This window comes from Belonocnema kinseyi, chromosome 4, assembly GCF_010883055.1.
Source record: "Belonocnema kinseyi isolate 2016_QV_RU_SX_M_011 chromosome 4, B_treatae_v1, whole genome shotgun sequence".
Lineage (NCBI taxonomy): Eukaryota > Metazoa > Arthropoda > Insecta > Hymenoptera > Cynipidae > Belonocnema > Belonocnema kinseyi.
In genome coordinates, this window is record NC_046660.1 from 67,217,994 (window position 1) to 67,230,797 (window position 12,804).

The 12,804-nt window shown below is 28.1% G+C and overlaps 2 protein-coding genes across 2 annotated transcripts in view; one reads left to right on the forward strand and one right to left on the reverse strand.

Moving 5' to 3' along the window:
* Positions 1-10,848, reverse strand: part of LOC117171466 (E3 ubiquitin-protein ligase RNF38-like) — an 81,047-nt gene extending 70,199 nt beyond the window's left edge. Inside the window, exon 1 of the mRNA XM_033358812.1 lies at positions 10,429-10,848. The gene's annotated coding sequence lies outside the window, so the exon portion shown is untranslated. The remainder of the gene's footprint in view (positions 1-10,428) is intronic.
* LOC117171467 overlaps positions 2,346-12,804 on the forward strand; it is a 41,742-nt gene continuing 31,283 nt past the window's right edge. Inside the window, exon 1 of the mRNA XM_033358813.1 lies at positions 2,346-2,428. The gene's annotated coding sequence lies outside the window, so the exon portion shown is untranslated. The remainder of the gene's footprint in view (positions 2,429-12,804) is intronic.

Genomic DNA, 12,804 nt, shown 5'->3' on the forward strand with positions numbered 1-12,804 from the left:
TATTTCAGTGACCCAAGTACAAAATTTGTGATTACGTCATTAGAGCCCTAGACCCCCACAAGTGAGAGAATTGTGAAGAGAGTGAAGCCTTCTCATATCAAGTATTCATTATTGCACCCTTATCAATTGAAAGATTGGTGAACTCTGATCTTTTAAAACTGAACCAACACAATTTTAAATTAATATTTAAGAATTTTTAAATTTATTATTCTCATTGCTGCCACAGCCTAATTAATTTGAAAAAAGTGATCCATTTAAATTTTAAAAGTAACTAAAATTTAATAATGGGCATTAATAATTTGACTAATGTTCTTCTGAATTTAAAAGAACTCAAAAGATTTCGATTCATAAGACCTCGAAAGAATTTCAAGAGAAATTAAAAAGAATGCACATGAGCGGCTGGATTCAATAAAAGCCTACTTCATTTTTAAAAGTCACTAGATAAATTTTTCTTTTAAAAATTTGTCCAATTCCCACTCAAAAAATAAATTCAATAACATGTCCCTATTTTTCCGGTTGTGAAATATTTAGGGTATCTTAAAAGAAATCCGTTAAAATTTTCTAAAGCTTTTGAAAGTTTCTTGGAATTGTGAAAAATATCTTAAAAATTTGTTCAAAAATTTGAAATCCCTTAAATTAATTGAAATCTTCGGAACCTTTATAAAATACCCTTAAAGCTATAGGCCTTACAAAATCATTCAATACCTTCCGAAATTCTAGGAAACTCTTTAAAACCTCATGCTTTTTTTAAATCCCTTAAAATCCTTGGAAATTATTATATCTCTTGAAAATTCCTTGGAATCTTAAAATACTCTAAAATATTTCAAATCCCTTGAAAATTTTTTATGGCTCTTGAAAATTTCTTGGAAGTTTTAGAAATACCATGAAATTGTTAAAATCCTGTTGAGTCACTTAAAATAATAATTTACATCTGCTGAAATACTAAAACACCCTAGAATATTTAAAATGATTTGAAGTCATTATTTATATTTTTTTAAACCAAATTTTCATATGTCTAACCTATTATTTTCAAAGTATTAAAAATGAACTTTAATTTTTATTTAAAAAGTAATTCTTTAGCCTATAAATTATCAAAATTCCTATTTATTTATCGCAGACTTCTATGTAACTGTCTGGAGAAACAATAATTTTATGCGATTGAAAATTAACTTTTTTGTTGCAAATTCAACTGTTTGGTAGAAAATTCGTATTTTCGGTTCAAAAATTCAACAAATTGGTTCAAAATTTGATTCTTTGATTGAAAACTTACGTATTTTGTTGAAATTTCGTCATTCATGGTATAAAATAAAATTTTTGTTAAGAATGCAATTTTTTAGTTGAAAAGGAATCTGTTTTAGTTGAAGATTCAAGTATATTGCTAAACAATCCTTTTTGTTGGTTAAATTCAATCGTTTTTATTTTTAATTAAAATAGCTTAATTTTGAAATAACTATAAAAATTTTCGTTGAAAATACCATTCCTTGGTTAAAAGTTGAATTACTTTATGAAGAGTTTTTTTTTTTTAAGATTCAGAATTTTAGTTGGAAATTATATTGTTGTTTTTTGGTTAAAAACTCGTTTTTTTGTTCGGTAAAAATTAATTTCTTATCTGTTCATTTAGCGACTTTGTTCAACGGTTTTGTAGAAAGTTCGTCTTAGCTTGAAAATGCAACAATAAAATTTGTAGAAAGTTCAACTACTTAGTTAAACATTTTTATAAATGAAAAAAATAGAGCGAAAAATTATTCAAATTAAATTTGGACTAGCCCCACTATTATAACTTTTCGGTTTAAAGCGTAATTGTTTTGTAGAAAATTCGTCTTTTTTGGTTGTATATTGAACTATTTGTTTAAATATACTACTGTTTTGTAGAAATAACATCTTCTTGCAGTAAAAAATGCAACTGTTTGGATGAAAATTAATTTATTTTCTTCAAGAATTCAAATACTTTTCGGAAATATGTGATTTTTGGTACAATTCAACTGTTTTTTTTATCTAAAATTAAAATCTTTTCTTGGCTATAGTATGAAATATTAGAGTTTGTGTTAAGAATTCATATTTTTTCGTTGAAAATGTAACTAAACACTTAGTTGAAAGTAGAACTATTTTGTTAATTTATAAGAAACAGTGACATAAGCAGACATTTGTGAGAAAATCGAAGGGTACATAGTTACAAAATTCGATGTACACCGATTGCACGATTGCACTATGATGAGTCCGATGCCTGGGTATTTTAAAAGATTGCACAAGATTTCAAAAGGTTGCGTGGGATTACATAAAATGGGGTTGCATAAAATTGCAGACAGAGTGTACACCAGATTGCAAGAGTATTTAATCCCTTGTTATTTTTTCTCGAAATAGTAGCAAAATAGTGTCATCGCTCAAAAGTGTCGAATAGTGCCAATAGTGTGATGAGTCCGAGGCCTGGGTATTGTAAGAGATTGAATAGCATTGCAAAAGGGTGCATTGGATTGCATAATAATGCAGACATAGTCTAGATCAGATTGCATAAGCAATTAACCCCTTCTTTTTTTCTCGAAAAATAGTAGGAAAATAGTGTTTTGAAGAGTGTGACGAATCCGATGGCTAGGCCTTGTAAAAGATTACATAGGATTGCAAAAAGGGGCATGGGATTGCATAAGATTGCAGACAGAGTGTACACCAGATTGCAGGAATAATTAAACTCTAGTTTTTTCGAAATAGTAGAAAAATCGTGCCATTGATCAACAAAGTTTTAAATATAGAGTGAGAGTCCAAGACCTGGAAGTAGTAAAATATAGATGAAAACTTCAGTTGTGGATTAAATTTTCTCCAATTTAGAGTTGGGATCTTTGAAAATCGATACTGGTGAGTCCAAAGAGAATTTCGAAGGCTGGCAGAGTAATCTAAAAAAGACTTATCAATGAGTTGGAATGAGGAGACGGGGCAAAGGACAGTAATGAGTAAACACGTTAGTATCGAAGGCAGGGTCGAAAAAAGTGTAATGGAAGGAGGGATTCCCATCTACAAAAGCCAGGGGCGTATCCATCAGTGATAAGGAGAATGGGGCGCATGCGTCCTAACATCAGCAGGGAAACACGAAATCGCTTGTAACATTTTCTATACGTTCTACGCTTCAACAACCTATGTTCAATAGGCCGTGCATAAATTACGTCCAATTTTTTTTCCTGTAATTTTTAACCATTTAACCCCTTTGTTAGGATCCGTAAGTCTTGACCCTCCTCCCCTTGTGCCGCGTAATTTTGTTTTGAGAATTTATTTTAGGGTCCAAGCTAAAATAACGTAAGATGAGTTGGGAGAAGGGGAGTTTTGGTACAATTTTACCGTAATGGATATTTTAACCAAGAGAAATTTTTCTAAAATGCACACAGTGTAATTTAACAATTATCATGGCAAAAGAACGAGCAAAAACTGTCATCCAAAATGATGAATTTTCAAGCCAAAAAAAACCAGCTTTCTACAGAACAGTTGAATTTGCAATTAATTAATAGAAATTTCAACAAAAACGATGAATTATTAACCAAAAAAATTAATTCTCAAACCAATTTTTTTTAATTGAATACATTTTTAATCAAATAGTTAAACTTTCAACCACGCAGATGAATATTTTTACCAAAAAAGACGAACGTTCCACAAATTACAAAATTTTTGGAACCAAACAGTTGAACTTTTAAACTAGAAAACATAAAGTTTTAAGAAAAAATGGAATAGTTAAATTTACATTGAAAGAACAAATTCTACAAAATCGAAAATCGAATTCTTAAAAAAAATTAACTTTAAATAAAACTTTAAATATAATTTCTCTTTAAAAAAAAAAGATTTTACAATTTAACGTACAGTGTTATTGTTATATAAAATATTTAATTTCTTTTTATATTGTAACTATTTAGTACAATTTAGCCTGCAAGTCCTTTTACTTTAAACTTAATTCATTTCCGGTTTCACTCCCCAGTTTTCAGCTTTAAAACCCCACTTCCTTTTCGAATCTGGACATATCCTTTCACCACAATGCCCGGTCGAATTTTAGATAATTTTTAAGTCAATAAAGCAGGTTTAAAAAAATTGCACTCACATGGTTATACCGTGACATCCTTCTTATATTTTCGAACGAATATTTAAATTTTATATCAAGAGAATTAATTTCCTATCAAAAGTAGGATTTTGAAGAAAATACACGAATTTTTAAACTAACAGTCAATTTTTCAACTAAATGAATCAATATTTTCAACCGAAAATGAAATAGTTAAATTTTAAATTAAAAATTAATTTCAAACATGGAAAAACGAATTTTCAAAACAAAAAAAAAAGAAAGAATTTTCAAAAAGTAGTTAAATTTTCAAAATGAAGATTTCAATATTTGGGTAAGATAATGAGTTTTCAACTAAAAAAAATGAAAATTTAACGAAGTAGTTCATCTTTTGACGAAATAATTGATTTTTCTACCAAATTGATGAATTTTCAACAAACAAAAGTTAATTTTAAAGAAAAACGAGTTTAAAAAAAATATTTCAATTTTCAATCAAAGAAATGAATCAAATTTCAAATAAAATTAATTAAATTGTTGATTTCTCAAGCCAAAAAAACAAATTTACAACAAAACAGTTGAAATTTTCAACCAAAAAGAATTATTTTTCAACCAATTTTTTGAATTTTCTACGGGTAACGAAATTTCGGTATCAATAGCTAGATTTTTTCAGTACCAATAGAAAAGGAAATAAAAATTTGTTATAAAAAAAAAAGGATTTGGTTTCAAACAGCCTGATTTTTTCGATGCGTGTAGACACTTTCTTTACAATATTAGGATAAAAAACTGGAAAATTTGCTTAAAACAGAAAGATAAATTATTATTGCGCTATTTTTAATGTTGGACTACACGCTTTTAATTTCGGACTACACAAAGTGTGTCGGATTATTCAACATTTTAGGCCCTGAAGAAATGATAAAATTATACGTTGGTAAAACTAAATACTTATTGTAATTAACACATTTTATTTTCTAAACCTAATTTTATTAATGTCCCGCCTTTATTTAATTAACAGAATATATATTTTATTTGATATGCATATCTTATTAAATTATTTTTCAACATGTTCGCAAGTGCCTGGCTTTATTTTATAATCTTTAGATTTAGGAAGGTTCAACAAATGTCCCTTTTCCGAAAGAGCCTTAACGTTGAATTTTTGTGTGATTGGACCAATTCTTTGTTACTCTTAGGTGCGAAATAGGATTAAATTATTGCTGAATGGAATTTATCTTTCAGAAATATAAAGGAATTCACTCGTTTTTTGTCGTCGAGTGTCGTTCAAAGAAGAACAGGTGTTCAGAGATAGAGAGAGAGAGTGCGTCCTCTCATGTGTAGAATATCTAAACAGTTGAAGAAGTCACACTCGCATATATTCCAGGAAAATAAGAAGAAAAGCTGTGGCTGTAGTATAACCGCCAAAATGAATCATCATTGCAACAGTGAGAAACTGAGAAATTTATAGTTAGACAATTTAAAGATCGTTCTTAAAACTCTTGTAAAATTTATTTTTTACTTTCAGCATTGGATACTATCTATTATATAGACCATAGAACTAGAATACAAACTATATACATATATTATGTATAGTCCGATATACTATACTCTAGTTTAATTTTAGTCATTTTGCAGTCTTCACAGCCTTTTAAAATGTTCTCAAAACAGGGAAAATAGGATGACTTTTTACAAAAATAGCAGAATAATAGGACAATAAATTCTTTTTAATCAAATTAATGCAGATACCATATTCCAAAGATTTCAAGCCGAAATAGTTTGCATTTTCAACAAAATCGTTCAATTTTCTACCAGAAGAGATTAATTTTCAGGATAAAAAGTTGCATTTTTTAGAAAACAGTTGATTTTTAAGCCCGAAAACTTAAATTTCCAACAAGAAAGTTCATTTTCCACCAAATAGTTGAAAATTTAAACGAAAAAAATTAATGTTAAACTAAACAGTTGCATTTACAACCAAACGGTTACATTTTTTAACCTACAAAAATGAATTTTCAAGCCAAAGGCAAATTTTCAACCAATGAGTCGAATTTTCAAACAAGATTTTTCAGCCAACAATGGAAAAAATCAACCAAAGAGATGACTTTTCAATATCAAAAAATAATTTTTCAGCAAAAACGTTTATTTTTAACAAAATAGTTGCGTTTTCTCTCAAATTGTTCAATTTTCCTACAAATATGAATTTTCAACAAAAATGTATATTTTGAATAAAATAGGTCAAGTTTCTTCCAAGAGAATACATTTTCTAATAAAAACGACGATTTTTTAACCAAATAGTAGAATTTGTAACAAAAGGGTTGAATTTTCAACCAAGAAAGATTTTTCAGACAAAAAAGAACAAGTTAACCAAATTCTTGATATTTCAATACATAAAGACGAATTTTTCGCCAAACAGTTGAATTTTTTTCCTAAACTGTTCAAATCTCAAGTTGAAAAAACTAATTTTCTTCAAAAGAATTATAAACGCAAAAATATGAATTTACAACAATAAAGTTAATTTTTAACCCAAAATAAGAATTTGCAAACAAGATGGTTAATTTTGTACCCAAACAAGACTAATATTCAACACAATACATGCATTTTTAACCATGTAATAGATTTTTCAACTAATAAAGATGAATTCTTAAAAAGAAACGACTTTTCAACGAAATAGTCGAATCCGAAAAATTGAATGTTGAATCAAAGAGACGAATTTTTAACCATATAGTGGCATAGTTAACCAGGAATGATGTAATTTATACTAAGAGACCAAAATGATGAATTTCCCATTAAATAGTAGAATTTTGTTACCGAAATAGTTGAATTTTACACCAAAAAGAATGACCTTATAGATTGTTCAATTTTTAACAAAAAATAAAAGTTTCAACCAAATAATACGAATTTCATACGAATAGATGAATTCTCAACCAAACACTCAGAAAATAACAAAAAAGTTTTCAACTCCCTGAAAAATTGTAAATAATGAACACATGTTTCTATAATTTTGTCTTTCTCGTTACTATAGTTTCTCGATTTCGTAAAAAAACCTTTTTTAAAACTTATAAGATATAGGAAACTGGATAATAACTATTTCGTTTTTCCACCCTCCGACTTGAAAAAAATGTTGTTACTGTTTTGTTTAAATAATGTTATCAAAATTTTATATTTGAAAACCTATCGTAGAAAACTGGTTTTGTTCTTCGTGTAAAATTTAATTTATGGACATTATCCATTTGTCATTTTCATGTCTCCATTTAATTATTAGACTAGTTTAATTGCTTGAGTATGTGAAAAAATTTTAAGTGTATTGCAAAATTACTTCCGAATTCATTATGATAAATAATTCAATATTAATAATTAGTATTTTGATGAAGTAGACAACACAATATTCTGCAAATAATTTAAGCGTTAATGGTACCCTAATAATGTTAGCATAGTACCATAGTTAAATTGCTGAACAAATATTGTACGCATTAATTGGATTCCCTAATTTACTTCCATAGATTTTCTAGGTTCCCAGAATTGATCATAAACGCTGGGGGGAGGGGGGGGGGGGCTCCATCGGTTGATAAAAAATTATATAAACAAAAATTTGAAAAACCTGTAGGTTATAGATAAATTAACAGAATGCATTGAGTAAGTTTTCCATAAAGAACAGTGTGGCCAAAAAACTTAATTTTCAAAATTCCCTGACCTTTCCCGAATTTACCAATGAGAAATTTTTCATTTTTCTTGACCGTTATTATTTAAGGATCAGAATTATAACCTTGTGACTAATTTTGAGCGATTTTTCACAAAAACGAGAGAATAATAGAGGAATTAATTCTCTGAAATAAAATGAATGTAGATACCAAAAACGCGTTTAATTCCTAAGATTTAAAGCCAAAACATATTGCATTTTCTACAAAATGGTTCATTTTTTAAACAAAAGATATTTTCTACTACAAGAGATAAATTTGGTTAATAACATACTTGAATTTTCAAACAAACAAAAAATTATTGTTTAACCAAAGAATTAAAGTATTAACCGAATAGTTAATTTTCAAGCAAATAGTCCAATTAAAAAAAAAAGATTAAAGTTCAAAAAGTTTCAATTTTAAGTCCATTTTAAAATACGAAATATGAATTTTTAACAAATGAAGATGAGTTTTCTACCAAAAAATGTGAAATTTCTATTCAAAAAGAAGAATGTAAAATCTAACAGTTGAATTTTCGACAAAAAACTGTGACTTTTTAGTTAAATCACAAAATAATTAAATTTTTAAACAAATATTTGATTTTTTAACCAAATAGGTGAATTTTCAACTAAAAAGGTGAATCGTAATAATGAATTTATAACAAAATATTCCAACTTTGAACTGATTAGTTGAATTTTCAACAAAATAATTACACCTTCAACCAGAGATGAATTATTAACTAAATTTATGAATCTTTAACAACAAAATAATTTTGAACAAAGCACTTCAACCAAAAAAGATGATTTTTTTAGCAAAATAGATGAATTTTTAACACAAGAATTAAATTTCAGCTAATTATAGAATTCATAATCAAATAGTCGAATTTTCGAGAAAAGAATTAAATTTGTAACCAATAATAATTAATTCAATCGAATTGATAAATTTTCAAGCCAAAAGGACGAATTTTCTACAAAATTGTTACTCGGAAAATACGAATTTTCTACCAAAAATATTAATTTTCTACCGAAAAAGACGAACCTTCAAAACAATACATGAATTTTTAGCCAAATAGTTTAAATCAACAAACAAAAAAGAATTTTTAACAAAGTAGTTCAACTTTAACCAAAAACTGAAGATTTTTGAAGGAAAAATGCAATACGTAATTGATATTTTAACAAAAAAAAAAGTTTAATTTCGAATCAAAAACCGAAAACAGTTAAATATCCGACCAAAAAAATATTACTTTTTAACAAAGTAGTCGAATTTTCAACAAAGGAATCAAATTTTTAACCAAATAATAGAATTTTTACCCAAAAACTAAAAATTTAATATGATACTTTTCAACCAAAAAGTAATGAACTTTTAATTTAAAAAATTGTTGGATTTTATTATTGGGATGTAATAATTCGATTAGCATTCAAGCGAAAAAAAATGGGAAAAACGTTAATGTTTCTTGAAAACAGGGGAAGGAAGTGGAATGCTTTTAAAAAAAGGGTGAAGCCTATTTTTTTATAATTTTGCAATTTAAGAAAGAATCGCTGACTTTCCCCATATTTCCCATGACTCACGGCCAACCTGAAGAAATAATCTAACAGACAATTTTCTTTAAAAAAATTTGTAACTTTGTTAAAAATCGTGTCTCAAAAAACTGCTTAGAAGATAATTTGAAATTGACAAATTTCAATTTTCTTCAATTTAAAATTCAACGTTTATAAAATTTAGATACCTGAAAATATGAATAATTTCAAAGTATCGTGATCAGTAGCTGACCCAACTTTCTAATTAGAATATATGAAGTTGGGACTAACTGCGTAAGAAAAAAAATCGTTGGACTTCACTAAAAAAATTCTCAGTACTCTGATTCGGTCCATTTTTGCCCTCTTTTGTTAATATCTTCGCAAAAACTCATTTTTTCACTTATGTAGAAAAAATTAGTTTTTACAAAGATATTAGCAAAATATGGCAAAAATTGACCGATCATTCATCTGGTACATTGTTTTCCACTCAGAATTCAACATAGTGAAGTTAGCTGGTGGTTGAAGTGAAAATACCAAACGTCTTAAATTTGAAATTGAAACTCGCGCCGCCCCTGAGAATAAAAATGGCGGCGGGGTCAATTTGCGCATCACTGCTAATCAAAAAATAACAAAATTACAATTTTGCTCATAAAAGTACACCACAAGCTTTTTTGAGCACATAATTACTACATTTTTAGCTTTGAAAATGCTAAGATCTTAAAACTAGAGAAACTAAAAAAGCCATATTTGTATGCAAATGTGAACGACCAGAAACAATACCTCACACAAACATCACTCACACACCAAAACATTCACAACGAACAAAGAACAAAAGCCCTTGATGTTTTCCCACTATTTCTTAGATTCCTGAAAAGAATACAATCCTGAAAATGCTTTGCAGATGCTTGATTAAGCAAGGCAACTCCCTCAGTTGAAGCAGAAGCTTTAAAACTGCAATTTACACTCCCTGCTTTTGTCATTAGTTTTCTACGAAATACGACTTCGGGCACGAGCGAAATGATGACAAGCCAAAAAAGAATTAGAGGTTAAAGAAAAGAATGAAAATCCAAATCTAATCTAAAGCATTTTGAGCCCAAACACCAGGAAAACTAGAAAAATTAAGCCTGTGGGTTCGCAGAGAAAAATTGAAGCAGTTCAAGGAACTGCACGACACCCAGTTTCATAAACAAAGGGCGAGGCGTGCCACGAAACCTGTTCCTACCTTTAGATGAGGGAATGTCGATTTTTCACTGCGACATCATGTTAAAGCACATTTAAGCACTGTTTTTTTCGTTGGCGAAACCGAGAATCGCCGACATCCGCGTTATCTCGTAACTGAAAACACTGAGGTCGCTCCTGCAGCTTCGTCTTCGTGTCCCGTTCTTTCGCTCTCTTTCTCTTACTTTTCTTTTCTTCAAATCTTCTGTCCTCTACTGACACAAGCACAACTCGCATTGAAAATTAAACCACGACCGCGCCCATCATTGATGATTTTGTCGAGAAATAATTTCCCGATTTGCGATTCTCGGCTAACGAGGGACCAAATTTTTAAATATTACGGACTATTTTTTATTTTGGCAGGCTAAGGAAAAAGGGCCGTCGGGCTCTGCGGGAACTAGTATTGATGTTTTGGGGGTTCCATCAACAAATCTCGCCGTTGCTTTGTCATCGTGGCGCCACTGTACGGGCACGTTTCTGTTTTCCGGTTTATATATATAGTCATTTATTTATATAACAAAGATGTAGGAGAATTCTCCAGCCGATAGGTGGCGCTAGCTGCATTAGTCAAAGTTCCGCGAAAATTCAAATTGGAGAAAAAAAACATTTCTTTTATTCTACAAATTAATAATAAAAGTTTGTAATGTATTCATAAAACAAAGTAAAAGTGCAAGTCAATGAGTTTGAAAATAAATAATTTAATATTTACATTACTGGTGAGTTTTTCTTGCGTGGTTCTGAATTTCACAATTTTGGAATTTCAACTAATATAAAGATCAGTTTCGAACTTAAAAAATAAATAGTTTAATTTTCAAAAAACAGGATGAATTTTCAAACAAAAGGACACATTTTTCAACCAAATAGTTCAAGTTTTAACCAAAGAAGGTGAGTTTTCAATTATAAAATGAATTTTCAACAAAAAGTAAACTTCAACCGAAATTGGAACAGTTTCACAGTTTCATTGTCAAACAAAGAAATTAATTTTCGGACAAAATGAACAGTATTTTACTAACAATAATGTGTTTTTAACAAAATACATTATCATAAGGTTTATAAAGACATAGTTTAATTTTAATATAAAAATATGAATTTTCAAACAAGAAAAATAATTTTCTACCAAAAAAACATATTTTCAACTAACAAAAAATACATTTTTAACTAAAAATATATGTGTATAATTATGTTTTCAGATTACTACAATTATTTTATTAAAAAAAGAGACAATTTTCAACAAAACAGTTAAATTTCCAACTGAATAAATCAATTTTTAATAAAAATGGATGAATTATTAAACAAGAAGTCTGATAGTTCATTTCTCTACTAAAAGTGGCAAATTTTTAACCGAAAATTGAATAGTTAAATTTTTAGTTAACTAATTATCAATAACAAAAAAAAAGAATTTACAACAGAAGAGATGAATCTTTAATCGAGAGTTTGGTGTATTAAATTTTTTAGTTTTCGTTATAAAAAATATAAAACTTTTGAAAAATTGCACTTTAAAACGTTCCAGACAAAGTTCCGCGAAAATTTAAATTTAATAAAGGAAAAATAGCATTTTCATACATTTTAATAATCAAAATGATTATTTTATTCATAAAACAAAGTAAAAATTCAGGCATTCAGTTAAAAAATGTAATATATTAAGTATTGTCTGTTTTTGTTTTTGGTTCAAAGTTTCTCTTTATTTCTTGATTTTTTGTTCGAGGAACAATGATTAGAACAGTTAGCGCTACCTAGCGATTGGTAGCTCATAAAACTTATTTTAATTGTAGTTGGTTTTTCAGGGAATTTTGTTTTTATTAACTATATTTCGTTAAAACTTCCAGAAAAGTTACATACTTCCGATTTTACCGGCCTAACTATTTTTTTAAATTATTCCCGCTAAATAATATTAAAGATTTTTTGTAAAAATTTAATTGAATATTATTTATTTTTCGAATTAGAAAAAGATAATTATTATAGTTAAATGCCAGGCGTTTACCCTGGTATTTGGTAATAACTAACTGAAAATAATGTACACAGTAATAATAATATAACATAATAATAATGAACGAATGTAATTTTTTCGTGAATAGCAATCATTAGCTATTTTAAATCCATATATTTTTAATGAAATATGACAGATAATAATGTGCGCTTACAATAAGTCTTGAAGACCTGCTGCTTATCAATTATTTAAACCATTTTTATAAACAAATTCACATTTTAACCATTTTTACCATGAAAAGGCTAAATTTTGTTCGAGATCAACTAGAAACGTTTTGCCGCAGACTCTTTGATGTCGTATTTTTACAATTACAATAATTTGTAATTATATAATCAATCTTTATAACAAAATTGCACGTTTCCACAAACGATTCATGAATAAGTTAAATTGTTT